At 39.2% G+C, this 27,894-nt stretch overlaps 2 protein-coding genes across 2 annotated transcripts in view; one reads left to right on the top strand and one right to left on the bottom strand.

The window, feature by feature from the left end:
- CMSS1 (cms1 ribosomal small subunit homolog) overlaps window positions 1-27,894 on the top strand; it is a 229,432-nt gene that overhangs the window by 82,854 nt on the left and 118,684 nt on the right. The gene's annotated exons all lie outside the window — the stretch shown is intronic.
- The window catches only part of FILIP1L (filamin A interacting protein 1 like), a 149,425-nt gene that overhangs the window by 80,967 nt on the left and 40,564 nt on the right, over window positions 1-27,894 (bottom strand). The window contains exon 2 of the mRNA XM_008499930.2: window positions 21,874-21,964. The gene's annotated coding sequence lies outside the window, so the exon portion shown is untranslated. The remainder of the gene's footprint in view (window positions 1-21,873; window positions 21,965-27,894) is intronic.

The following is a 27,894-nucleotide window of genomic DNA, read 5'->3' as shown; positions in this document are numbered from 1 at the left end:
GTGGGAGAAGCTTTTGGTATGAAATGGATGAAGCCTGAGAGGGTGGAAAATTTGTCAAAACTGTTATAAGAAGTGTACAAGAGAAGTGTTCAAGCGCAGTTTGGATGGGGCTTTGAGCAACCTGATCTAGTGGGAGATGTCCATGTCCCATGGCAGGGATTTTGAAACTTTTAATGTCCCTTCCGACCCAAACCATTCTACGATCTATGAAAAGCAAGTGTCATTTTCTACAATGCTGAAGTCTCTTCTAGTCTAGTTTAAAGCACTCCTAATAGCTTGTATTTCATAAGAAAAACTAGTTTCTCCAGGTCTTACAAAGCAAAGGTGTGTCAGATTTGCATGGCAGTGTGCTGGAACCTGTTTAGTGAAGCTGTACATCAACAGGGTCAGGTTAGGAAGGGAACTTGTTAAGTGCAGGAAACAGTTGTTTGTAACATGCCAGCGGTGATGCTAGCTGATGATGATTAGTTTAAGCTGGTGCTCATCCTCTTCTTTCAGTTAACTGTAATTTCTCTGTGTTCACTGTGGTCAGCTGATTAGGATTACTCCTCTTCTGCATCTTGCTTACAGGGTGCTACTATTTTGGAAGAAGACCATTTGTTTCCTTTGAGCATATGATGCTGAATGTCTGCTTTGCATTTGCATACAGGTAATGGCTAGTGCTTATAGAATCATATGCAGGAGTTATGAGAATCATCAAATACGTGAACATCAGTGTAAAAAGGTGTCTCACCCCTCTTTGAACCAGGTTTTCAAGATAGACTAACGAGTGGAAAATTTGCCTTTTTCCAGATCTGTGTCTCAGCTGGTTTTCATTTCAAATTACATAATGACAGGGGCTGTGTAGAAGAAAACTGTCTTGTGAAAACATGGTAAGGAAGAAGTGTTCCTTCTTGTTACAGGGATTGTTGTTCTCTTTTTTCCTGGCAGACTGACTCTTGCATCTTGCAGTGAACTTCTATGTAGAAGCTAATTTATGCCCTTTTTCTCTGTACCACCAAGACAATAAGGATGACAGTATAAAATACCTTGTTGATAAGATTAACTAAAACTGCTAAGAAAGGAAGCATCAGGCAAGAAGACTTGGTTGGGTTTGTGTGCTTTGTGCTTGTGATCTTTCAGCTGGTTTTGATCAGTTACTTGCTACTTTGGATCTATACAGCAGGGTTTGTTGCTGTGTGAATGGGAGAAACAAGGGTATACGTGAACATTCTCATACCATGCTTTATGCACAATATAGGCAATACCTGTTTGCACCAAAATAAAGGAATATTGAAAGGGATTATCCAGATTATGAAATTGCAGACCACTGTACAGTGGTACTTAAAAGAGATCAGTTTACTCTAAGTGGGCTAATTGAAGACCAGAAAGCCTGTGTTCTGCACTATTGTGCTTTCTTTCACATTATGATGTGTTTGTTTCATTGAAGATTTTGCAGTGGTATCTTGCTCAGACTCACAAGGGTGGTGGTTCCCAGGCTCATCAGTTTAAATTCAGATGGATGGACTGGTTTCAGATTCAAAAAGGAGTTATGGGTAGGTGACATTGAAACAATCTGGTAAATCAAATTATTGCATGTAACACACTCAGCTCAGTTTGAGTCTATTCTCTGTGCTCATTTTCTTATTCCTCCCACATTTTATTTTCTGTTCTGCTTTTTAAAGAGTTTGTTAATCTCTGAACATGAATGCTGGCCTTCTGCATATAAAGGAGAAATTTTCCTCTCCTTGGTGATGAGCAAGTAATCTGAGGGATCAAAATATACTTCCCTGAAGAGCCAGATGAATAAATGACCAAATGTTTCTATGATGTTAACTTGGTCTCCACCCTCTCAATCATATTCTGAAGGAGATGAAACTGTGTTTGTCTCTTTGGCAGCAGTAAGCAAGCAGGTGGTTCAGAAATAGCCACACTTTTGTGGGAAAGACTGAAATATCCTTCAGAGATGACTTCATCACAAACACCATAGGGTTTTGAGACATCCATTTTTTTCCCAACTGTTTTCCCCCTTAGTGTGTTCTTTTTAGTCAGTGATTGACTTAGGAGCCAACAAAGTCTCTCACAGGACCAAATTTTCCCTTAATCCCAGGGTAAGGATCCTGAATAGTTAAGAGCTTGCAATTTCTTCCAAAAATCTGTGACTAACATCCCTTAAAAGTGTATGACAAGGCTTTTGATTTGCTGAAATTACTAGGACTTCTACTAACAGACTGGCTTCTAAAAGGAGTTGCCAGGCAATTGCTCAGTATGCCAATGTAATGGAAGAGCACAAAGCACACAGTGTCATTTGGAAAGAGGTCTGCAACACTGCCCAACACTATGAATGTGGTTTGGTGCAGGAAAAAAAAAGGTGGTCTCACATAAGTTACTACAAGGCTACAGGGAATTTCTTCCTTTCCTGTGTAGCAAAAGCTGCTTTGAAGCATCATGTTAAACTTAGTGCCACACACACATGCCTATGGAGAAACTGATCTCCTGTCTCTATTCTTCTGCTTTGTCGTTTGCCAAGTAGTGCCCAAGCATGGAAAGAGGCTTTTGGCTGGGCCACATTTTGTCTTCCATCAGAGAAAACATCAGGTTTGTCTTGTTCTCCTTCTGTAGTCCTTATGGGGCCTGTTGGACAGCAACCAAGCCATGGTGAACATGGTAGAAGATAAAAAAGTCATGTTATTAATTGGAATCCCAGGACTTGGCCATTTCACAGCATCACTGAACCTTTCCTGGAACTGGTACCTTCTGACAGGATGTGTTAAGACTTACATTCTTTCTGTGCATAGGAATAATTGCTTTGTAGTAAATTTGCACCAGTTCTGAAGATATAGCCCTTCCTTTCGGATAGACTGCTTTACTGTTTTCCTGAGATTCATTTGAAGTGGCTTCTCTCCAGAGGAATGTTTTATTTGTACTCTGACTGTCTCAGAGTCTGTGCTCTTACTCTCAGTAGCTTATTCTTGTGCTGTTTCAGTGCATAGGCTGAGCAGTAAGTGAGAAAAGGCTTCTTTCCTTTAATAGATTCTTCATCCAGGGGATCTGAGGTGTTTCCATTGTGGCACAGAGGCTGCAAAATTAAGATGTTTTTCTGGGACAGCCGATGCAGGAGTGCTTTACCTGTGTAGCCTGACCCATCTGTTGTGCCACGTGGGTGTGCACAAGTCTTTGGGACCAGAAGGGACACACCTGAGGGTACTAAAGGAGCTGGCACAACTGCTTACCAAGCCACTCTCCATTATTTTATCAATAGTCCTGGCAAACTGGGGATGTCCCAGTTGATTGGAAACTGGCAAATATAACTCCCATTTACATGAAGGGCCAAAAGGGAACTATAGACCTGTTAGTTTGACCTGGGTGCCAGGAAAGGTTATGAAGCAGGTTATCCTGAGTAGCATCACACAGTACAAACAAGATAACCAGGTGATCAGACCCAGTCAGCATGGGTTTATGAAAGGTAAGTCCTGACCTGACCAGGTCTGACTGGTTTCCTTCTACAACAAGGTGACTGGCCTAGTGGATGAGGGAAGACCTGTGCACATTGTCTATCTGGATTTTAATAAAGCTTTTGATACTGTCTCACAGCATTTTTCTTCAGAAATTTATGGCACTTGGCTTGGATAAATATACCCTGCATTGGATAAAAAATTGGCTGGATGGTTGGGCTGAAAGAGTGGTAGTGAATGGAACTAAATCCGGCTGGCAGTTGGTCATGAGTGGTGCCCCCCAGGGTTCAGTGCTGGGGCCTCTTTTTAATATCTTCATTAGTAATCTGGGTGAAAGGATTTAATGTACCCTCAGTAAATTTGCAGATGACACCAAGCTAGGTGGCTGTGTCGATCTGCTGGAGGGTAGGGAAGCCTTACAGCAGGACCTGGACTGGTTGGACCAATGGGCCAAGGATAATTGTATGAGGTTTAACAAGGCCAAATGGCAGGTCTTGCACCTGGGTCATAACAACCCCATGGTGAGCTACAGACTTGGGGAAGTGTGGTTAGAGAGCTGTAAGTTGGAAAGGGATCTGGGGGTATTGGTTGATAGGGGACTTAATATGAGTCAGCAGTGGCCAAGAAGGCCAATGGCATCCTGGCTTGTGTTAGGAACAGTGTGGCCAGCAGGAACAGAGAGGTGATCATCTCTCTGTACTTGGGTCTGGTGAGGCTTCATCTTGAGACCTGTGTTCAGTTCTGAGCACCTCACAATAGGAGGGACACAGAAGTGCTGGAACGTGTCCAGAGAAGGGCACTGAGGCTCATGAAGGGCCTGGAGCACAAGTCCTGTGAGGAGCAGCTGAGGGAGCTGGGGGTGTTCAGTCTGGAGAAGGCTGAGAGAAGACCTTCAACTACCAGAAGGGAGGTTGGAGTGAGGAGGGAAACAGCCTCTTCTCCTTAGAGAACTGTGGTAGGAACAGAAGGATTGAATGGAAGCTCTGCCAGGGAAGGTTTAGGCTGGATGTTGTGAAACATTTTTTCACTGACAGGGCCGTCAGGCATTGGAATGGCCTGACCAGGACAGTGGTGGAGTCACCATCCCTGGAGGCATTTAAAAGGCGTTTGGGCCTGGTCCTTAGGGATATGTTTTAGTAGCTAGCTTATAGTGTTGGTTAAAGGTTGGATTGGATGATCTTGGAGGTCTCTTTCAACCTAGAACATTCTGTGATCTTGTGGTATGCGGAATTGCAGGGGTTCAAACAGGAGAAAGAAAATAAATTAGTAGCCTGTTTCCTCTCTCACAGGATCTTACCAAGTTTTGGTCTTTGAAGACCAAAGGGGATTCTGCAAGCACAGCATTTACTCAAATGGAAAGAAAATCTGGATTCAACAGAGGATGTAAACTCTCCCAGACGGGAAAAATGTATGGTTTAGAATTGGATATAATTTTTGTGCTCGTCGTGGTTTATGCTTATCTGACCACAGGTCAGGTTTTTCATCCCTTGGCGACAGGGAGCCTCTTCTGAGACAGAAAGATGTCTTTTGGACTGTGTTAGAGAGTTGTCATGTTACTCTGCTGATGGTAAAGGCACTGTGAAATTTCTACCATCTGTTGTCTCCTCTTTCCTCTTTCAGTCCTGTAGTGTTTTGCACATATACAATGATTGTGGTTAGATAAGATCTTCCAAAGTCCATTCTGCATATGAGGTTTGTACAGGCTTACTGTCTTCTTAAGGAGGCTGCAGCAGTGTGGGGTGTGTTCCTTCTTTTGAAGAATGTATCTGTGCTAGTTGCCTGTAATTTCAGTACTGGTGTGTGAACTTGTGTTCTGGTCTTCACTCATGTAGTGTCTCAAACCTACATATATGTATACACACACCATGGAATTTTTTGCCTGATAGTTGAGAAGACAGCCTGTACCATGAGGCCAGTTGGCTGGGTTTCATAGAATCATAGAATTAGCTGGGTTGGGAGGGACCTCAGAGATCATCAAGTCCAACCCTTGATCCACTACTGCTGCAGTTACCAGAACATGTTTGTGTCGCTTGGGCTAAAATTACAGTAGAATAACCAATCTCAGCCTGTCTCCCGATGAGGTTTAAGTGGTGTTTGCTCCCATGTTTAATTCATACTGTGCCACACCCATTTGCAGTCCTCTGTTTGAAAGCACAAGCTACTTGCACAGAACATACTTGAGGTATTTGTATGTAGGAAAAGATAGTTAGGAATGCAGACTCTTATTTAGAAATGGCAAAGCTGTTTCTAAGCAGGGTTCTTCAGAGGGTCCATAAAACCAACTATCCTGTTTACTAGATCTCTTTGTGGTAATCCATGAGAAATTCAAGAGTTTGGGCTCCTTGCTATGTTGCAACATTGCTTTGCCAAAACTAGGTAGCTTTTCTGAAGTGTGAAATAAAGACCAGGATTCTACACAAGTTTCAGTTCAGAAAACAATTCTTCAAGAGTTTTCTGATATGAACTGATTTTTCCTTGACTCTGTTCACACCTGGAACAACAGGTGACCATCCCTAAGACTCAATGTCATATGCATCTCTTTTTTTCTGCTAAATCCTTCTTTTCTCTCCTCCACATGAATTTATCTCTTTTGTCTCCCAGCATTTTGCTAAGTTGACAGTAGCCCTAGGAAATGACAGTATATTTATTGCATTGTATGCAGCTTATGTAGAAAACAGGTTAAGTTTGTTTGAGGTGACTTATCTTCTCGGTGAGATACTACACATGCTGCAAAGCCCCAGCATGCAGCTAAGGTTTTAGTTTTAGTGACAGAACCACTCTTAAGTTGTATGTGCACCAGAGCTTCCATGTGCTGCTGCAGGGCAACAACACGAGTATAATCCCATATTTTCATGGGTTCAAAAGGTTGAGGAGGAATCAACACTAAAACAGCTGGAATTTCTGTAACTTTCTACTTCTGGGAATTGAGGGTTGTAGGGAATTTTAAGCAATTACACTCAATTGCTTCTGAGAGATTAATGTGGGGAATGTTTTCCTCTATCTGCTTCCTTGGGTTTAGAGGTTATTTTTGTCATTTTAGAGTAAAATGCTTCACAGTTGTTTTGTCATTAGGCAAGTGGTTTATGTTAGTGCAAGAGAGATCTTCAGAGCATGTGAAAAAAATGTTACTGTAACATCAGGTAGTTCTTAGGGTTTGAAAAGAGAAACTCTGCCTTGCCATATTGTCTGTTTCTCTTTCTAAATAAAAAAAATGTGAATCTTGTAGTTGTCTTTATGGCAGACTTTTATTACTAGAGTATACTGAAATAAAACTCAGGTGCTCCAATATCAATTAAATGAATTTGCTTTGAAAGTATAGAATTTTACATTTTTTGTGAGCATAAGAAATAGTTAACATTATTTAATACAGTGCTTGTAGTTTAAGAGTTATTATTCAGCTGCTGTAATTTTGGCTCAAATGTATAATTACTCTGTAATTACAGCATTATCAAAAGCAAAAATGTGAAATAATTCTACATGACAAGAAAATGTTCTTGTCTTAGAACATGATGAGAAAACTCATCCTTTTTCCTGAATATCTTGACATTAACTGGATGGTAGACACTTAGGTAGCAGGATAATTCAGCTCCAGTTTACACTAAGTACTACAGTATATATGTCAAGAATATATTTAAAATGAAAAGAAAAAGGGAGGAAAGAAGCTGTGTAGAGAGAAGTACTAATGGAGCCTGTTTTTCTTTAATCTATGTCTATAGAAAGCCAAAGGCAGCGGCTGAGTTTGAATCCCACATTTAATTTTTCCCTCGCTGTGTCTCTCTCTCAGTTCTCTCTGGAGGGACCATTTTCCCTGAAACCTGTTGAAATGTTATTATCTTGCCATTTCTCTCTGGTTTGTTTGAAATTAGTCATTCAGGATGGGCCCCCTGGATAGATAAAGTCCACATCCTTGTTGCCACAGGGAAAACAGCTCAGGCTCTCATAGGAAGAATATACTGGAAACTTTGTCCTTTTCCCAGAGTCATCTTTCATAAGGATATTCATCAAGCTGAAGGGTGACATATTCAGAGTTGTGAAACAACAGGTTTTTGAAAGTTTGTTTTACATGCTTCTGTAAATCCCACAGGTGATAGCTAAGGTAGGGTATTTGAGCACCTGAGCAGGAGCTTGGTATCTATCTGTAAAATAACAATATGTAACACTGAAATTTAAAACAAAAATCCCCAAAACAAAGCCCTTTAGGCTAAATTTTATGTATGGTAAGTCATACTGTCTACTGAATGCTGGATTTGCTGGTTTTTTTGCAACTTTACAGAAGAATTTTACTGTCTCTTATTTAATGTTTTGCAGGTTATTGGACTGATATAGTTAAACATTCTGATCTAATTTCTGATTCTTTCATATGAATTTATGTGCCTGTCAGGTCAGTAGTGATGTTTCTGGCTTTTGCTTTCCCTGTTCCTACTAGAGACTTACTAAATGAAATCTTATAGAGATCCTGGTCAAGGTTTGTCACCTCCTTGTGCCAAATACAGTCCAAACATACCTGAAGATGTTGTGTAAAGAGTGGGATTTATTTTGAGAAGTACAGGATGGTTCTGGGAGAGTTTATATCTTCAATGATCCACGTGTTTGCTTGTGTCCCAGCTGGAAGGTATGTCCCTTTCCTTGCCCAGGCTGGTTTTTGTAACATGACAGAGCTATTAATTTTAAAACTATTTTTCAAAGTAATAAGCAAAACACAAGTATAATGAAGTCAAGTCTGTAAGACCAAAAAGCAAAAAAGTTCATGCAGTCAAGTGCAATTTTTATCAAGCGGCTTGAGTATCCAAGACCCAAACTTCTTAACCCTTACAGCCGTTTTCTTTCCTCATTTTTTCTATCTGCATGGCATTTTGTGTGGAGTGCAATACATCCACAAGTCTTGAAGTAGGCAGCACAGGCCATAGTGAGGACTACAGAATAAAAATGTACACCTTCAAAGCGAATATACACTAATATTCTTCAAGGGTATTGTTCAGCGTAGCTTTGTTGAGGCATTTCTTTGTGTGGGAGTGTTCACCTCAGTGTTGCTTTTCCCCACACATGAAAATAAACCACAGGCTTTTAAATAGCCTGAGAAAAGTTTCTTCAAAGAAAGATCAAAAGTCTTTACTAATGTCTGAGGAAGCTACATGGCTGCCTCTCTTGTCAGCTCATGTCTATGAAGGGCTGGCTGAGACAATCAAGGTCATTATTCCATTGATTTGATCATTTGAGACCTACTCTGAGAGGAGATGCCTTGTTTGGAGAGGGGAGAGGGTAATCCACAAATGCCCCCTAATTTTACCAAGACAGACATGAGTAAAACACCTTTTCAGAAACCACTGTTATTTTTCCTGCTGTATGTCTGGGAAGCTCTACTTAAAACAGTTGTCTTTGGCAGTGCATATACAAGATTTCTGTGTAAGCATGATTTGATTGACATTTTTAAATATGCAATTTTATCTGCTTTTGTGGCTGTTGAAGTTATGTGAAATGTCCAGATATGGCATTTCTTTCAGGGCTTTGCACAAGTTGTATAGCTGGTTTTTTTGTTTGCTTGCTTGGTTGGTTTTGATTCCATATGGCAGAAAATATTTGTTAATCTGTTTTGCATCTAAGCAACACAGAACACATATTAGCCAAACTTGAGAATTTATTATATTCTCCCTAATCTGGAATTCCCCATCTTCAGTTTCAGGAGAATGGATTAATGGATTAATTTTTGTTCTTCCAACTGCTGTGGGGTTTTGTTCTTAGTTTTTTCTTAATGACTGTTTGCCATCATCTTTAAGTACCAAATCTTTAAGTACTCCCTGCTACCAGACAGGACATAATCATAGAAGCTGGTGAGAATAGCATTTCTTTTTTGAAGGATTTTACTGATTATCTCATTTTACTGATTATCTCATCCCAAACATCTGTGGACAACACTAGGTAGGACTTCAGGCTTGTATCTAAACCTAGGATTTTTGACTGTTCATATGGGATTTATGATTTTTGTTTGTGGTTTTGTTTGCTGTTAATTTAAACCAAATTTCTTCATACCACCCCCATCAAAAACTATACTCTGTTTCTGTCTAAAAATCTGACAGTAGTATTTCATTGGCTTACTGCATCAGAAAAGAAATCACTCGGGTTACTTTTTTTTTTTTTTAAACTTCTGAATTTTAGGGTTATCTTTTATCTGTGAACACAGTTTTCCTTCTGTATCCTAAAGTTCACAACCTTATTAAAATCTGTGATTTGGTGCTTTGTGTTCCTGTAGTTGGGGAAATACTGAATTTTTCTTTGTATTCTGTAATACAAAACCCTTGTTGTTGCATCTTGTTATTCTCCTTGCCTTCTTTTCTTGTGAATGACAATATATAAGTATGGAACAGAAGGCTAACATTTTTTCTGAGGCAATCTTCAGTTATGTAAGAAATCTTCTCTGGCATTCTCTTTTTTCAATTGCAGAACAGCAACATGCAGACAGTGATGGAAGATTCCTCACTCCACTCCCCCCACCTACGTTCTCCATATTTAATATCCAAGAGAAAAAATTGGATATGTTAGATGAATATTCTAAACAATTCTTTCCCAGGAATTTTATGGAAACAAAATCTCTTATCAGATTTCCAATGTCCTAGAGTCCTGCAGTCCTCACTGTAGCCTTTATATGCAGATTAGATCTTACTTCCTATGGAATAGAGGTTTTGGGTTTTAGTCAAGGGAAGGGATGCTTCTGTTGGGGTGAATGGCACAAGTTCCTCTGAGCCAAGAGTACTTACTGGCAGTGCCCTGTATCTCCGCCATCCAACCACACAAGTATAGCCTGTGGGCTCTGGCCATGATTCATGGTGACAAGTTGTATGATTTTTACAAGAGTCAAAATCGTTTTGCCCTAGGGTCACAAGATGTGCCACAGACATTTTGAAAATATTGTTTTCTATCCTTTAGCAGAAGCCTAAGTGCTGGTGTTTGGAATCAAAATCTCTTTTTGTAATAGGAATGTAGATTTCTGCTTTTGGAGGCTTTTGTTTGTTTGTTTTCTTTGGCTTTTATTATTCTTTTGTTGTTATTTATCTTGGTTCTACCTGTTGATTTTGTGGCAGCAGGATTTTTTGAATTATCTATTGAATATTCACCTCTGCGCAAATGCAAAGGAAAAATGAGATTCCAGGTAGATTCTCAGGTCAACTTTGTAGCTCGCTTTTAGTTTCTGACCAATTTTTTTTCATTAAGATCAATTATTACCTTAAACATGCCAAAGTAAGATTAAGACTTTGAATGGTGGCTTATGTTTTTTATATTGTTCATATTAGTTGGTGACTGTGGCTATGTGTGAATGCTAAGAAAATGTGAAAAGCAGAATCTGAAAAGTAAGTGTACACAGTGAAATTAATTTCTGTGTGTCTTCAGATGACAGGTTTTACTAGCTACAACATTTGCTTTTATTTATTATAATGGCTTACAGTTTTGGACCTTCAGCTTCCATAAGAATATACCTTGTTCTGATGATGCAGTTTTGGAAAATGCAATAAAAATGCCCTGGAAACCACAGCCTTCTATTAGGAAGTTTCTTAAAAGCAGTGAAGCTAAATTTCCTCCTCACAGAAAAAAAAGTAAGTAGAGTGGAGGTCAGTGAGTCCAGTAGTTGTACCTCCTCTGTGTCCCTGGTTATGCTTTCTTCCCCTTCTCTTGTTTGAAATTTGGTCTTGAGGCCATCATCTGTGCTTTGGCATATGGCAAATAGAGAAAATCCATATGTTCCTTTCATTGCTACATAAGGACCCTGCAATTTTGCTACACAAGGTTCATATGTAAAGGAAAATGTTGATTTGTGTCTGCAACTGTGACTTCACTCTGGTTTTGATTAAACTGTTCCTGGGTCTTTGGGAGGGCGTAGGGGTGGGAGGTGAAGGGTAAGGCATGCTGGAGAGTTGGCTTTGAGTAAACACTGTTGTTTGTTTCTCTTTGTTTTTCCACTTGTTCAAATAAAATATGGCTGTGGCCAGGTGCTAGCCCCATGGCTAGGCGGACTTGAGGAAAGGGATATTTTGCAGACATGAATGGATGCATCTGTACCAAGGTTCTGATGTTGGCAGTGGCCCTAAGGGAACATTAAATTCTAGATGTCTTTTCAACCATCACCAGCACTCTAAAGGCCTCACTGAAAACCCCAGATAAAACACCTCTATCCTTTTGGAAGAATGGTAATTAAAGCAATAAGCTTGGTAATAACCAGCTTAGCTATTCTGCACTAGTTGTGCTATGTTTGCTGGAGCTCTGTTATATTTGTGTGGGTGCTGGGGAGGCTTGCATAAAGCTTGCCCACCTGCCTCTGTGATTACCAGTGACAAACAACATGGAATGAGACAGAGACAAGGTGGGACATGAGGGAAGCAATAGAGACTTTGCTGCTGGTTGTTTTCAGCCCTGCAATTAACATGGGAAGATTGGGAAGGAGGTATCATAAATGGGCTCATCTGCCAGGAGACTCCTGTTGATGTTGCTTCTTTTTTTTTTTCCCCCTCAGTGGCCATTATATTGTGTTCCTACTGGTGTTTTAGTACAGGACTGCAGTTTTTTAGGTGTGTTAAGGAGTCTTATGGTCAGGTGACTATAAATGTTTGCAGTTAATGTGCAGGTCCTTTCTAGCGAAGCAGTAAATCATATCCTACAGGCACAGAGGGCCTCCTTGAAGCTGCTGCTTTGTAAGACTCCACTGGAATTATTTTAACTGAAGCTAATATTTAGCTCCTGAGAGCACCATGCCACTTGTCAAAGTACCTGTGCAGCTCATCATCTGTACATATCCTCCTAATTCTATGTCTTATAGATAGGTACAGGAATCTGTCCTACACATATATAAGACACTTCCTGGTCAAACTTCTGATATGTAAGTTTTCTTGTAAACATTTGCTTATCATAAAAATAAATAAATAAAAATTCCAAAACAGCTCCCCATTTTAGTTCTAAGTGGTTGCCAAGGAGTCCTTTTAAGACACAGCAGGTGCATTTGCAGTGATCATACGTTTCCATGCATTAATAGCATTTACATTCTTTCTCTAAGAGGATAGTTTTTCTTAGAACTCTGTTCCAATCAATTTTGTTTGAGTGAGTAAGTATTTAAAAATTGCTAACAGCAGAATGTATTTACTTCAATTTGGATGATACACAACCCTGAACAGGGAGTTGTTCCTGTAAGTGCAAGCAATTTTATTTGAGGAATGATCACAGATCCTAACACTCCTCTGACACTAATATATTAGGTTTTCTGCTCAAATATGTTTCTGAAGATAAAAGAAGGGAAAGGCTTTTAAATGAAAGGCTAGAGAATCTTTCCTTCATCGTTTATTACTAAATTCCCAGTAAAAATCTGAGTGCTTATGGTGGGTTCTGCAAGCTCTCCCTGTGCAGGTAAGCCCATTTAAGTCTGTGGGGCTGCATGTGTAAGGTTGGATTACAGAGTTGGGGACTATATTTTGTGACTCTTGTTCTAGTATAACTCTGACTACACACATTTTCCTTTTAAGTATAGTTTGGCCAGTCCCAAAATGTTGTATTTTTAAAGCTCTCTTGTTAACATAAGCATATTCATTAATTAGGGAGACAAATCTAGAGACTGTAAGATTTTGTCTCTCCATACTCAAAGGCTTAGTAATTTTCTTCTTTAAAAACATGGGGAAAAAGAAACAAACCATAAAACAGAACATAAAATTCACCGAGATAGGAGGGAGGAAGATCCATTCATGATACCTGAGAAGTAAAATGGACTATCCAGTTCTGCTTTTAAGTTTAGAACTGAAGGAAAAAGAAGGAAGAAATGTCTATGTATGGTAACTAAGGTAGGTTGTGGCTTATAACACTAGTATTAATAATGGCAGCATTACCTTTTTATCATGGATGTTTATCATTATTTTCTTACCTTGCATGAACCTAAGACAAGCTATGTAGGCTTACCCTCAGAGAATATGTATAGTGAGATTGTTTTTGTAATAATTTCAGCTCCATGCAGATTAGATCTACAGAGCTGAAACTTGCCCATCTCTTTAAGATTGGCTAGTGGTTTCTTGAGAATGTCTGTGCCTATCAAGAGAGTTAAGTAACATCTTCAGTCTTTGAAAACAGCCTTGTGCAAATAATATGTTATCATTTTAGTGTTGCTTTATTTGAAGAGTGATATTTACAGCTTCTTAATGTCCTGTTAGGTGCTAGACAGGGCTCTTAAATACCCCTGAAAAAATTCACAAAAGTGATAATTCAGAAATCTGATCATCTTTACCTTACCACATCTGCACTGTGCATTTCAAAATTAAATTGTTGCTAAGAGGGTGTTACAATTTACTGCATCTTTCCAGGGTCTGAACAATGAAAAGACTTTATAGAAATTCTGGTTCTTGTGGTATTCTTTTTGTATCTCAAATCAATTTTATCCAAACTGATACCCTTTATGTTCTGTATCATTTCAGAGATGTATGATTTTATGGATCTGGTCTAGATATAATTCAGTTTAGCAAGCTGAACTTGATCTCAAATAATTACTATTGTTCAGGGCCCATAAAAATACTTTGGAGCCTTAGTCAGAAGTACAGTAATAAATGTAGTGAGCATGCTTTGAAACAAATATTAAGAACAGGATCCTGTGAAGTTATACAGGCCACCTGCGCAAGACGTAACCCTGTGGAGGTTTAAGGCTGTCTTCCCAAAGGGCTTGTACAATACTTGTAAGAAATAACTTTGTCGAGTTTGCAGCTGCCTTGTTAAGCATGGACCTTGGTTATCTGCTCCCTGGCTTGGCAGGCACAACAAAGGCAGCATTTCAGCCATCGTCTGGAGCAGTGGTGTTTGCAAGAACTGCTCTTAGGGTACTGCAGACCCTTGCTGTGCCCCCCCTGCCTGGCTCTGAGTTTGGTGCTGTGCTTGGAGTGCAGAGCACCTCTGCACCTGCTAACCAGTTGCCCTGGAGGCAGGAAGACTGCCTGGCAGGATGAAGGGGAAGGAGCATCTGTCAGGAGGGAAAAAAGAAGCCCTTGGTAAAAGGTAGATGATAATTTTGAGGAAGTGGCCGCTCATGTTGGGGTTTCATCTTTGTTTCACGGAAGCTATGCATGCATGGGGAGCTGGGCAGAGCATCTGCAAACCCATTAACAACACTATTGTATTGTGGGACATAAGTAAGGCTCCCATGTATTTACATATATAAAATATATATGTATTTTAAGTATGTATGTGTGTAAATTTACCCCATTGTGAGGGAAAATTGTAAGGGCTGAGACTGTGATACCTTGTAAGAAAAGATGATTCTTTGTCCAGAATCAGGTCATTTAAGGTAAATTTTTGCTTTCAGACATGCAAAGGAGTATGCAGGGAAGTTTTTGCCCTAGCTATGCATATGTGCTTCACCTAGCTGGCTGTAGGCAAGGGCACTTCCACAAATCCAAGGCTGGTTCAGGAGAAGCCCTGCTTTCTCCATGAGGTATAGCAAGAGACTGAAGAAACTGATTGGTTAAGTACCTTAACACTGAGGTATGGAAACTCCATTCTCCCTGTTCTGTGCTTTTTCTTCCCAAAGGAAGTTTTTTCCCAGTGTTGCTTCTGAAGGGTGTTGAACTGCTTGTTCAGTGCAACATACCAGAATTTGTTTCACTAAAGCCCTGCAGAGTTTATTTTGGAGTTATGGCAGGAAAGCTATTAAATAGATGGGTTATCAGCATATTTAAGTAGGTGCTTCTGAGGATATCCCATCCCTTAAGAAAAAGTCCTGACTGTAGTTATTAGCAACCATTGCTCAGTGAAGTGGGTTTGTAGGGGATCCTTCTTAGTTGTTTTGGGAATACTTCATCTCAGAGACCAGCACTGGTCAGAAACCAGAGAGTTTAACACAGCAAGTAAGCTAAACCAGAAAGCACCATTATGTCTTTGTGCAAACATATTCTGGGTATTCGATGCAGTTGATTCCCCATGTCCTAAATGACTGTTCAAGTAGGAAAGAAAATGTGTAAGAGGCATCTGATTTAGGACTCAGATATCCTGAGCCACACACGCAAAGTAAATGGAAATAATTATTTTCTCAAAGCATGATAATCAGGGAACACTGAGTGAATCAGTTTACCACAAAATTGAAAGAAAATAAAATACTTCCTTGTACAGCAAATAGTCAAACCATAGTGGTCAGTGCCACAGGATATCGCCAAGGCCAGAGATGTTGATACATTCTGTAAGATTTGCAGCTTGGTAGTGGTTGTTTTATCAGATGTTCTGAAGGCATGCTTAGGAGAAGGATCACTCTGTTGATGCTTCCATTGCTCTATCCAAGCATCTGCTTTTGGTCCTCATCAGAAACATTGTGGAAATAGTTCAACCCCTGTCTTTCCTCATGTATTTCTCCTGTAGCATATATGTGACTCCAGACTATTAATTCTTCAGTACACTTTAGAGCTAGGTAATGAAATACATTTTGTTGCAATCCACTAATTATTTACAGCAGAGTCAGACTAACTTTGCCCATGTGGTACATCGTATATCAGAAGTTACAGCTGTCACAAGTCATTATTTCCATTGAGAATAGTGATTCATCTTTCCATGGGTTCTCAAGTGATCTGACAGTGGGAATAAAATTTTAGCTCGTGTCACTATTCTATAAGGAGAAACACATATGGAGACAGGACACTATGCTTGGATACATGTGTTTTCTGTTGAACTGGCTTGTCTTTAAGTTCTTGTCTCTGGAGTATTTTGAGTGAATTTAGTATTTATTTGTCCATGACTAGCCTCAGTGTGGTAGCTGTGGAGGAAGAAGGCTTGGTCTTACAGAAAAGGTACAGTTGAGCTTAGCCTCTCAAATGTGTCTTGCTCTGAATAAGGAATTACAGCTTCTTCTAGTTTGATAGGAGAGTCTCTAGGATATTTCAGTCTTCTTCTCCCCATACTATAACTACTGCTGGTGATGGTGTTCCAGTCAGTGTTTTAAATGGCAATGCATTTCTACTGTATTCTTTTCATCTGTGTGGTAGAAACTTGTCTTGCTTTTCTCTGTCAGAGTGGCCTATTACATTGGAAAGGGGTCTTGGGCAAGAACTAACCACACCAGCTCTGCCTTCTGTGTTACTGTAGCCACAATGAAATTTCTGGAAGGGTCAATCCTTTTGGAGACTATGATATCAGGATCTATAAATCCAACATAATGCAAGTTACTTTACACTTCGGTTGTGCCCTTGTGTTGCATTTTTTGTTTTTATTTTTCTCTTTGATTGTCTTTTTAAGGCTTAGTATACAAAACTCAGCTGGGGAGATGGAATGGAATTCGGGAAAATGTGAAGTGCAAATGTCACAGTTTTATAAAGAGAGTAAATATGCTAATGAACAGCATCTGTATCAACTTGGGTTAACATTGTATGTATTTCCAAGTATTGTATTTCTCACGAAGAGATGTCTTCTGTAAGAAAGATGCTTTGAAGGTTGAAGCAAAGGATAATATTTTGAGATGGCTTGGAAACTGTGTGCTGTAGCAAGATACAAGACTTTCATCTTAACTTTAAAAACTTTATTTCTGTACATTGTTTGTCCCAAATTCTAGTACTCAGGATTCAAGATATTGGCATTCTTAAAATTATTATAATAGGTAAGCCCTGGTTGCTGGGTGGATAATTTTTTTTTCCTAGCGAAGAGATCTTAGCTTTGTGCAACCATGGAAGTGATGACAGTCAGGGGAGCACTGTGAGAATGTTTTCAATTGCCTTTATCTTTTGGTGCTTCCTACAGTGCACTACTGCTTAGTCAGTTCTTGTGGTAAGAGGCAATTAAATTGATGTAAAGACCAAGTTGACTTGACATGTTTTTTAACCAAGTGTTTATTAGTTGAAATAATCTTGGGCGTTTTTTTGGCGTAATTTATGTTTGAGTGGGAACTTGACTCATTGTCAGAAGTTTGTTTGTATTTTAGTGTGTTAAGCTGACGTTACCAAATGGAACCGTGGGAGACTTTTGGCTTATGTTTATGAAGTATAAACCAAAGTTTCTACCTTGCTGCTTGAAGAACCACAAAAATGTTAATAGAAGTTGGAGAAGCAAGAAAAAATGTATACCGTATAGCCTTTCAATTTGCCACCGCTGGGTTTTTCCCTGGGTTTCTTGCCACTGGTTTGTTCCATGTAGTTTTAGGTATCACGAGGGATGAGACTTCTGCAATCCTTTGGAAATTATTTTGCAGTCCTCATCAGACTTTGTGAAGCTTCTCCATAATTTGTATTTCCTTAGATTTCCAGAACAGTACCTGCACCCAGGCTGTCAGGGATTGTCTTCCTGCTAGCTTTGGCAAGACAATTCAGGCTTCCTTCTTGCTGCTCTCTGCTTTTGTTCAACTAAATGAACCCATCAGCATTTGCATGCTTCAAACTACAAGTGGCTTAGGATAGTTATTGTGATACTCTCTGCTGAAGGATGCTGCAAACATATTAAATCAATCTGCTTGTATCAGGTACCTGTAGCTCATAGAGTTTCTTTCATTGTATTTTCTTTTTTTAATCTCAGACTGGATTTTCTGCACATATTTTGGATTTCATAGATGCCCATTTAGCTAGGTATTTTTTCATAGCACTTAGGTGAGCTTTGTCAGCTCATGTACATCTGCTTGCAGCAAAAGTACCGACTCTGGCCGTATGTCAGTAATAGCTGAATACACTATTACATCTTCTACTTTCTGCAAAACTTGTCTGGTTTTTGAAACAAAATTGTTCTATCCATTAAAATAATGACTTAAATTTAATGATTACTTCATTTAAAAATTCTTTGTTGGAAACAGCAGTTTTTCTATCTGTCTCTCCTCCTGCACTAAAAAACGGATTTTTAAAATCTAGCCAAAAATAAGCAAAATAAAACTCAGTACTATTAATGTGATGCTACATAATGGTATCGACTTAAAGGAAGCATGCCCTAGCCATCTTCCTAATTGTCTGTTCCCCTTTAGGTCTTTAAATATAGTATCCTAACATCCTGCATACAACTAATACTTTGGTTTTGGCTTGGAGGAAAAAATCCAGCTTGTTGACCTTGTTACACTAAGGTCAACTTTAAGGCCTGTCCTCTTAGTTGTCTGTAACTACAGGTGCATGGGATTTTATACAGGAGCTACTAATTCAGTATCACTGTTTTTCAGGTTTTTAATAATAAAAAAAAGCCAGACTGTCCTTTGCCAGATGTAAACAGAACTTTGAGGCAACCTATAGTTTGACAGAGACGGAGCCAGGGCTAATTTAAAAGCAAAGGGGTAGGAAGAGGTGAGGATGATCATATTAGTTCGATGTTATCAATGTTTTTACTTATTGTAGCACATCTTGGTACAGCGTTACAAGGCTACAGTTTGATGCTGAGCCAAGTGAGGTGGTTGGAAATTGCTTACTTCTGTATTTTTCTTTGTATTTGCTTGGTTTTTACTGTAGGCAACATTGAACTAATTTCTTCTGCCTTGACTCACTTCTCAGCCTTTGGCTTGAGACATTGTACACAGTAAAGTACACAGTGGCAACTGCTTTTTTGGAAAGTTGCCATTTGGAAGGAAACACAGAGGGTTGCCCTGCAGACCTGCACAAACATGCATAATCTATTACATGTGGATACACCCTACCTCAGGTAGGGACACAATCAGCCAAAGGCTTTTTCTTGTCTTTATTTATTTTTTAATTTTTTTCCCCCAGTTGAGTTTTTGAATGCTTTCTTAGATCTGGAATGCACTCTGAAGTGTGATAACAGATGTGCTAAGTTGCTTCCCGCCAAATCCCTGCAAAGTGTGACCGATACACAGCCTAAGGAGGAATGCTGCTCTTTTAAAACTATGCCAACCTTAATATTGTAGCTAAATCATGGTTTAAGTTAGGAAATCATCACGGTATCATTGAAACAAGATGTAGACTAGGTTCACAACAAAAAGGGGGGGAGAATGTGTGTGACACCTAGGAGCACATAGTGGAAAAGGAAAGTAAGAAGCCGTGGAAATCTGATCAGGACATTTGTGCTGCCTGATCACAGCCTCTGTCTCTCATCAGTCTCATAACTAAAAAGAAGAAGAAAAGAAAAAAAGCAAACAAACAAAAAAAACCCCAACACATTTAACTTTTATACAAGTAAAGCTTGTATGCCAGATAGCATCAGTCTGCGTCATTATGACTCTGTCCACAGCCAGTATAACGTGAGCACAAATTTTGGCTTATTTAATGGAAATACGGGCATGGTTAATACAGAACAAATTTTTGCTACTGAAAGATTCGTTTGCACACAGAGCCTATGTTAATGATTGTGTGAATACAGCTTCATAAATTGATTAAAAAGCTTTCTGACAGTCTGCCTCACCTCAGACAGCTAGTTTTAAACCGTCAGTAAGTTTTGTGAGGATATTGGGGATGGAAGTTGTGTCACATTACCACTAAGTTCCATGCAAATTCAGAGTACTCTGCTACCTACACAAGTTTAGTTCAGCTTTATTAGTCCTACTGAGCAACTGTTTTATTTGCCCACAGTCAGCCAAGTGTGTCTCTCTGGGAGAACACTGATAAACCTCACTATTTTAAACCTGTCTGTCTGTCTCTGCTGTTTTTCAAGCACAACAGTCTCTCCCTCTTCTGTGTAAATGATGTTACCCTTCCTCCCCAGCTCTGTTTGGGCCTGGCTGCTGCAAAGGTGGGAACACTTGTCACTTATGCAACATGTGGCTGTCAAAGTTTAAGCGCTGGGCTGGCAATTAGACTGACAGATGCTCTCTATGAACTCCTCTCCCTTCTCCAAAAGGGAAAGGAAAAGAGAGTTAGAGAGACTTACAGGGTGGAAAGTAAGTCAAATAGCTTTAGTGAAACAGTAATGATGAAAAAGAAAATAATGAGATATCTATAAATATATTCAAATATCATGTTCGTCCATCCTCCCCCATCCCTCTCCCCAGTAATGCTCCTGTCATCACCAAGGCTGCAGGACAGGCCCTGGGAAGGTCCCAGACTGGACTCCTGGATGGCAATGAAATTCAGGAATGCAGAGATTGGGATCAAGGCAGTTCAGTACACCAACCATAGGCAAAGAGAGGTTCACCCTTGAGAGCCCTCAGCTTTATACTGAGTGTGACTCAGATGTAATATTTTGTTTGGTCAATTTTGGGTCACCTGTCCTCCCCACAGGAAGGTTGCAGGTGTAACCCCTTTCCTCACTTTCATTTACATCACATAAGATGTTTAGCAAACCAAGCAGTGACCTTGGTTGCTGTAGGAATAAGTATAAGCAAAAGCTTTTCTGTGTACCATTCTCCAACAGTAACCATAAATACCAAGCATTATGTCTATTAGAAGCAGGCATTGAAAAAAGTGCTGTTAATTTCAGAAAATAAGTCACTTAGAAGAGGCTTAGCTGAAAAGTAAAGTTACTAAAAAGAAATCTGGTTCTGTCTGGCCTCAAACCAGGAGTGATGGTGTGTTCATGTTCTTTCTCCTTTTTTTCTGAACTGAAAAGCCCAGTCTTTTATTTCCCTCAGCTAAGTGCTTTGAGACTGCTCAGTGGCTGGCATCCCATGCACCCTGAAAAGTCACTCTTCTAGGCTTCCAGTCTTAATGCAAGACTACAGAATCTGTTTTCATGAGGCATTTAAGGAGTTAAAGGTTTGTGTAGTTTCAAAGAAATGCCCAACAGCTGCTGGAAAGTATCCCTGCAATCCTAGCTGACATCATTCTTGTCAGACAACAGTAATAATATCCAAAAACGGGTGCAAGACAGGAAGTGTTTCAGGAAGGTACGTGTTTCATGCAAAGAAAACAGAAATCCTCTCTCTCCCAGGGCCACTTACTGTAAGATCTATATTAATTTAAATGGAATGGTGAAATGTGTTTAGAGAAACTTTTTCAGTCCAAAACCCCCTATTGCTGGTTGTTCCAGTGTGCAAATGATAAATGCAAAATACTTAACCACTGTAAGTATTTAATACAATAACATTACGGGTTACAGGAACCTACTTTTTAAACATCTGGAGGGTTCACATACTTTTTTGATAGTTTTTTTTACTATAAATCTACTTACAGTACATTGTCCCATTTACTTTACATCTAAGATGTGTTCAGTATCTGACAAACTTTGAATTAATTCAGTCAACTTAAAAGAGTTATCTAGTAGGTCAGATTTTTTGTTTGTTTGTTTCCCCCTAAAATGTACACATTCAATGACTTAGAATTTAAAAGAATTTAATAAATGAGCAATGCCCAGTAGGCATTAGGAGGTGTGAGAAAGTCTTCCAAACTTTTTGCTGACAAAGTAGGATTATTTAATTTTTCAAAGATTTAACATTTTTACTAGTCAGTCTACCACGTTATCTGTGCAAAGTGTTGTACAGGTTCCTATTATTTTAATCTTACTGAAAAATTCATACATGAGAATTGAACTTATTTTTTATTTATAATTTACAGTAGCATCCACTTAAAAAAATGCCAATAAAAACAATTCCTACCAGTTCAGAGCTCTTCCACTGATAAGTTAGGGATATATACCCTAATTTTCCTCTTAGTTGTGTCCAGAATTGTATCTCTTGTAGTGTGAATCTGCAATAAAATTCAGAAGTCCATTATGAGATTTCTTAACAAGCTGGAAAGATTTCTTCTTACTTCAGAGGTTCTTATTTTTCCACATTAACTTGATAAATTTGTATAAAATAATGTATTATAAGTTAGAAGACATCCAGTAAAGATTCTACCATTAAAAAACTTGCACATGAATAATATGCTTTTCTGATTAACTGGTATGAAGCCTAGCAAATGCCGTTAAGAATATTAAAATAAAGCACTCTTGTTCCACCCCTGATTTTTGCTTCATTTAAAGACTTGTTCATTCTGTGCTTTTTTCTGTATTCTCCTAAAGTTTAAAAAATATTCGTGTGTATTGGCAGGGAGTGAGCAAATTCTAGCTGCTCAAACTGATGCGGAGAATTTCATCTTTGGGAACTTACTGGTTTGTGAAGCTAGGTCACTGATCTTGAAGAACCTTTTCAAAAGTGCAGCCCATAGCCAAGCAGCTAAGAGAAGGGATAGAGTGCCATGGTATTTATTGATGTCAAACAATATACTCAGAACAGTTTGTCATTTTTATGGAGATGTGACCAAGGAGCTCTGGTGATGTGTAAGAGGAGATGCAGGCAAGCTACTGGGCGGAAAATCTGAGTGAAACAGAACTGAGTCCTGCAATCTGCTGAGGAATTAAACTAGTATGGTCTGTGTTTTTAGGAGGTGATCCAAGGATATAACAGAAGAGAAAGTGAAGGAAAATGGAATTATCTGGACACAGGAAGGCATTTTTGTTATTTGGTGGCAGCAACACATTCAATGTACATACACAGTTGTTTCAAACAGGATTATGTTTTATATTTGTCTGCTGTTTCTGGAACCTATTGCCAAGAGTGAAAACCACACAATATATTTCTAGAATTAAACCATCTATTACAAGAAGGTAATAATAATTAATAATCCTTTGTCTTTAGGCATCCAGCTGAAGCACCCTTATAGGCATTTCCCTTCCCGTAAAACATATAGAAGAATTTTAGCACCTAACTGAAAGAAAACAAAATCTGACGGGTGTTACTCTTCCCTCCAAAGACTGCTCAGTGGTGCACATGGGACACTGAGGAATACAATGTCATACTGCTTAGAAAGATCTGCTCAAAAATCAGTGAATTTGTTAGTAGAAAGATGACTTATTTATTTATTTATTTATTTATTTTTAAATCATTGTGACTAAAGAATTAAGATTTTTGTTGAGTTCACGTTTTAACTTTGTGTTACTGAGCTACTTTAAGTTACTGAGCTAACCAAGGTATTTAATTAAGAGGAGGCCTGGCATGAATGTGTTGAAGCTGTCAATTCTGAGTGGCCACACGTGGATGTAGAAATGCTCAAACCCACAACACACTGGTGTCTCTCACATATTTGGAATGATACCTATATAGTCATTAATAAGCTGAAATACTGAAGTGTATAACATGCATGTTAATAGTTAATAGTGCTTGTTAATAGTGGTGAAGCAGGGTTGTATTTTATATGGTTAGACATGCCTTCCTTTGAATGAATGGAGTAAAATACCTACGTTGCCACTTCTCTCCACGTTTATAGCCTGTGTGCTCTTTTAGTAGTAGTACAAACCTGTAGTGACGGGTGTTTTCTTATTGTAGTTTTACAGTCACTTTATGAAAACTACGTGCATTGCACCAGCAGCAGTTTGATAGGAGTTGTTTGTCCTCTGAGTCACTGCCCTTCATTAAGAAGATAAAGCTTTATGCTTCCAAGCCTGTGTCTGCTTTGTTAAAAGGGGAGAGTGGTGCTGGCCTGCCTTGGTAGGGTGCCCTTCTGATTGAGAGGTGAAACAGCAGATAGAGCTTTCTTTTTAATTGTCCCTACCAAGAGAACTTGAATGCAAACTATGCAAAAACCTGCAATCTCTGAAGGAGATTTAAGGCAATCCTGCTGGGATTTGGTTCTGTGGTTGAGGAATTCAGTCTGCTTATTGGCTCTGTTAATAAACCCTTGTCATATTACTGCTGTTACCTTTGGTTACAGTCATTACAGTCCTTCCAGTACCTGGAGGGGGCAAGGAAGGCTGGAGAGGGACTGCTTGCAAGGGTCTGTAGTGATAGGATGAGGGGCAGTGGCTTTAAATTAGAGAAGAGCAGATTTAGGTTGAACGTTAGGAAAAAGTTCTTTACCATGAGGGTAATGGAGAAAAGGAAGAGGTTGCCCAGGGAAGTAGTTGAGGCCTCATCCCTGGAGATATTCAAGGTGAAGCTCTGATCAACCTGATCAGGTTGATGATGTCCTTGCTTACTGAAGGGGAGTTGGACTAGAAGACCTTTAGAGCTTTCAACCCAGATTATTCTATGATTACATTCCTCTGGGGGCTCTATAGCCATTTTCTGATTTTTGTTTTTTGTTTTGTTTTGTTTTTCCTTGCTAGATATTTAAAGTTGGCAGAGGTATAGAATGTGGTTCTCTCCATCAGAAAACTGTTCATTTGCATGGGGTATATAACAGCAATCTCAGCTCAGCTGCATGCTCCTTTGGGGACAGTACATCTTCCTGGAGGAGGTGTTAATACTGCGTGTTCTCATCCCAGGAACACTACTTTGCTACAGTAGGTGTGCAGCATAAGTGAGTTGTGGGTGTTCCTCCTCTGTGCCTGTGCTGCTAAAGTCCTTATATATGCTATTGCCAGGTTGTGACTAAATTTTTGAGACTGATTTTAGATGTGGGCATGGAAGGGAGGCAGTGGCATGGAGTAATGAACAGGGAAAGGCCTCCTAGCACCAGATGTGTGCTGTGGGGTATCCAAAACTGTGGAAGGCTTTTTTCACCCTTTCATGTGTGCCTAGAGGTACCCAGTCTCACCCCATGGGTGACAAATTACATATCTGAAAGAGCTGCTTTGACTTTCTGTAGTTTGGGGGGGGTGTCATTTGGAACACATGGATGGCTTTGTTGAGGGGGACAAAGATGAGCTTAAATTTTTTAGATGTACTATGTAATTGCAAGCTATTGGCAGATTTGGAAGATATCCTTGAAGTCTTCATCAGGGAAGAGGGCCTTTTTTCAGGAAAACTTTGGATGCAGAAAGAAAAGTATTTCCTAGATATGTTTGAAATATTTTTGTTTTGAAAGCCACCATACACGAGACATAAACTGTGAGCCTGGTTTATATTCCTCGGGGAAGGGGAAGATGGAATCCATTGTTTATCAGGGTGCAGGTTTTCCCCAGGGTGCTCAGGTGCACTATAGAATATGCATTAAGCTGCTGGCATCTCTAAGTCTTTTCTTTGGGCTCAGAAGCTCTTAAATTAAAAAAGAGCAAACCAGACACCCCCACTCCTGTTATAAACTGAAGCTGTGAAAGTGTTCTTAACACCTTTGCTGAACGAAGCACAAACAGATCACTCTTACCAACCTACCAATTTTCTGCTTATGTAGGGACACTTCTGAGAGATGTTTCAATGTTGCCCATGTAGTCTTTCTCTGATGTTCAAAAAACTGATTACTGTCTATTTCAAATTTGAGATGACTAGTGTTTTTCTTCATATGACATTGAACAACTATCAGGGACAAAGCAGTTTTTTGCTTCTCTGGAGCCCATAAAGGGGGAAACCAGGAACGGGGACATGCCTGTTTACCTAATTTGAGAAAACCTTCAGAACATCTTGATTTTAGTTTCTGTGAGAGATTTAGGCATGCTGTCATGGCACAACAGAGAAACTTTCCAGATTGATGTCAGAAAATAAACGTTGTATTTGCTTTACTATTTGTATCCCACTAATGTTTTGGTATATTGTCTTAACATTTTTATCTAAAAAAAATTAGTAATATTTTGATGTTACTTCTAATATTAAGAAAAGGATGCCATGAACAGTCAGTGAGAACAAAAACGTTAGCTGTTTTTAACTGAGATGACACATTCAGGTATCAGTAGCTCACATGTGGGCATTTTAGTGAGCCAATGACAAAGGGAAAAATGGAGGAGATAAACCAGTTTTTCCTGACTTTGCTTTTCAATTTCTAGAGCTTTGCTTTGTGACATAAAGTAGATGTGTTTGAAAGTCATGAAGCTAAGAAAACAGTTTGGAAATTCACAGGGCTGATGCTAGGGTAAAATTAGAGGAAAGCCAGGGAAATGGAGTATTCTGCAGGAGGGAAACATTAAGAAAATAGCCTGGTTATAAAGACTGCATAAAGTCATGAGAACCTGACACAAACTCCATAAGCAATGGTGTTTCCATAAGATTAGAGAGACTTCAGCACATGTTTGCTGTGGATGCTCTTCTGAGAAACTGCTCTTGAGGACCTTCTTAATGCATCTGCTGCTACTGCCTGGATTCCTTGCACATTTTGGTTGACAGTGTTCTTTGCTTCAAGAAACTTAAAGGATAGTTTCATTTTGATTTTAAAGTAATCTACGGAGTTTTTTATTTGCTTCAGACTGATTGGAAGTAATCTTCCCTTCCTTCAAATGACCATGACTTTTTATAGATGTTCAAGGTGGAATAGCCATACGCAATATTTTAAACAATAGCTGTGTTCATTAAAGTGACTGCTATCAATCCAGAGTAATAATTTTAAAAATAAATTCTGAAATTTTATATTTTTCTCTTACCCTAGTACTTCCTCTTGTTCCTCTTAATGTAGTGGAGTAACCAAGACAACTGGCTGAGATGTGGATCTCTCCTAACAGTACACTTTGTACACATGGTACAGTTGATTCGCAACTGTACGCTATAGAAGATGCTTAAAAACACCTCGACTAATCTGGAAACTACGTAACTGTGATGAAAACTTCAAAAGAAAGCTTAGGGTTATTTTCCCTTTTGTTTAGGTACATGTTTGGGCTGGTTCTTTTATCCCTGTGCTCTTGCATATCCTTTGTATTTGTACCCTCAGTAACTGGTTCATCACAAACTTCTTTGCAGTCTCACAGTGGGAAGATCCCTTTTTTGCTTTTTCCTAGCTTTCTTGTTCTTTGAGGATGTGGTTTGAACTAAAATGAAATTTAGGTTGGCCTTTCCTTTTTTGACCTGCCAAAGTGTTTGTTCTGCTAGCATTGCTCTGCTCCCTGTAAATCAGACATTCTTCTCAGGCTGCGTCAGGTTACTAATGACATGATTAATGCAGGAAGGGTAGAGAAGGGTGACGTAGTGGCTCATGCAAAGTTTACCTGAGAATTATCTCTAGCTCTCTACTGTTCAGTGTCTGTGTGAGTCATGGCCTGAAGCTCTGCCATTCCCTGTTCTTCAGCTGGGCAAGATCACACTTACCTCATTCTATGTATGCATTTCTCCCTTTCCTGCCAGATCTGATTAGAGGCACTTTTGTTTTAAACTCCGCGTTTACGAAACATTAAATAGGCTTTTTACAGATAGCTGACCACAATGCTAAATGAAAAGTGCCATTGGATATCTGTGGTCAAGGCAGCTTTAGAAAGTCTCTCTGTCCTTACATGAATTCTGTTTTTTATCAACTAAAGTCTTTTCAAGTTCATGGGTTTAGCAATGGTGGTGTTGTGACACTGGTAAGCTTTGCAACAGGGCCATGAGTCAGTTGTTTTCTGTCAGTAAAGCCTAGCATTTCATCTGTGTTTGCAGATATAAACTTACAAAGTAACCCATTTGGGCTGCTGTCTCAAGCTTTTGAAACTTCTTTGGTACAACTGTTCCCATCAGATTCAATCCACATATTGATTACTTATGGAAACTGATCTTACTGATCAGGAAAATATGTGACTATGTTCTCTGATACACTTTGAAGTCTTGGTAATTCCCTTATTGCAGGCTCCCTGACTGGATCTCTTTTGTAACAGAGGATCAATATTTGTTCTGCTATTTGTATATGTGTTTTCTTTATCTCCTCATATGGTGTCTGTGTTGATGTTCCACTATATGTGCTAGGAAGTGTGCTGTCAAAGACTCTAGAGAGACCAGAATAAGGATAGTGTAGAATTTTTAAGG

Source organism: Calypte anna, chromosome 1 (assembly GCF_003957555.1).
Source record: "Calypte anna isolate BGI_N300 chromosome 1, bCalAnn1_v1.p, whole genome shotgun sequence".
In the NCBI taxonomy this organism is placed as follows: Eukaryota; Metazoa; Chordata; class Aves; order Apodiformes; family Trochilidae; genus Calypte; species Calypte anna.
This window is presented reverse-complemented; position numbering and strand designations above follow the sequence as displayed.